This window comes from Tupaia chinensis, unplaced genomic scaffold, assembly GCF_000334495.1.
Source record: "Tupaia chinensis unplaced genomic scaffold, TupChi_1.0 Scaffold144071_2, whole genome shotgun sequence".
Lineage (NCBI taxonomy): Eukaryota > Metazoa > Chordata > Mammalia > Scandentia > Tupaiidae > Tupaia > Tupaia belangeri.
In genome coordinates this window covers 405,606-407,117 of record NW_006203925.1, presented here as the reverse complement: position 1 = coordinate 407,117, position 1,512 = coordinate 405,606, and positions in this window count along the sequence as shown.

The following is a 1,512-nucleotide window of genomic DNA, read 5'->3' as shown; positions in this document are numbered from 1 at the left end:
CCACGCCCAGCTCCCGCCCCACGCCCAGCTCCCCCACGCCCAGCTCCCCCACGCCCAGCCTCCACCCCACGCCCAGCTCCCCCATGCCCAGCTCCCCCACACCCAGCTCCCCCCTGGAGCACTGGCCTCAGGACATGACCTTGGTTCCCTCCCCCAGCACGGGGCAGGGCACACTACCTCCATGCCCTCTGGCCTCACAGCCCTGCCAGGCTTACCTCTGCCCAGAAGAGCCCTCGTCCCCTCCCTTCCCTTCACAACTGTTTTCAGTCCTGGGCTGGTGCCTGTCACACCCCGGCTGCTGTGAGGTGGGCCTCACTGGAAAGGGAGGGGAGGACAGCGCGTGCCAGCCTCTGTCTCCCACCACAAGTGGAGAGGTTTGTCTGCTGGTCTTCCATGTGGGGCGTGGCCTAGCCCTCCTGAACCCTTGGGCCATGCTCGTTGGGCCCAGCCCCTCACTACAGATGGCCAAGGAGGGCGACTCAGGGCGAGCCTGGCCCTGCTGCTCTCCTTCCTCCTCACAGGGGCGGGACAGAGCTCTCCCAGCTGACCAGCCACCGTGCAGACTAAAACTCGGCCAGGGAGTCTGGACCCACTGAGCATCTGGGGTCAGACAAGCAGAACATTCCAGGTCATGCAGTCAGCGACCATGGCATGCAGGGAGCTCACGTGAGGGCATGGCACCTGTCCACCTGTCACTCCGTCATTCCCGAACTCCATGCCAGCCTGGCAGGGTCTGGGCCTCGTGGCCCAGGAGACAGGCGTGCTCCTTTAGGAGGGATGCACGCGTGAGTCAGCAGGAGTTTGAGTGCAGTTTAATGAATAGCATCTTAATTACCCGGAAGCAATGCTCTGTTATTCTTCTTGACACTCCAGCAAATCATGTTTCCCACTGAGGTAGGGTGCCCAGTTGCCTGGTCCCCACACACTGGAGAGACAGAGGCCAGCCCTGCATTCCTGTCTCCAGCTGGGAAGCCTCCCAGTCCTGCCCACGTCACCCTCCGGAGCTCCAGAAAGGGCCAGGCGCCTCCTCCTCCCTGCTCAGACACTTGTGAGTTAGGCCTCATTGAACTTGACTAACAGGGCCAGTGTGGCCAGAGTTAGAGCCAGTCAGAGGTGCCCTGTGCCGCCTGCCCACTCCCCCAGAGGCTGGTTCCTTCCCGTGAGACAGGGGCATTTTCTCCACGCCCTCCCAGGCACTTGGAGGACAGGATCCCCTCAGGTTTCAACCCCAGCCCATGTGCCAGGCACGGTGCCAGGTTCTGGGTCCCTGGCAATGACAGATCCAAAAGGGCACAGTTCGCGCACGTGAAGCAGTGGCCATAGTGGGCATGCTCCACGGGGTGACCAGGGTGTCGCAGCCCACCCCTAGCACTGCCCTCAGCCTCAGCCCTGGATGCTGCTCTGGTACCCGCCCTGCACTGCCGTGGTTTCCCCACTTCTTGTCCTGTCCCGGCCTGGACCCCAAGCAGACTGTGGTGACAAGAGCTTCCCCACAGCCTTTACTTCAGCAGG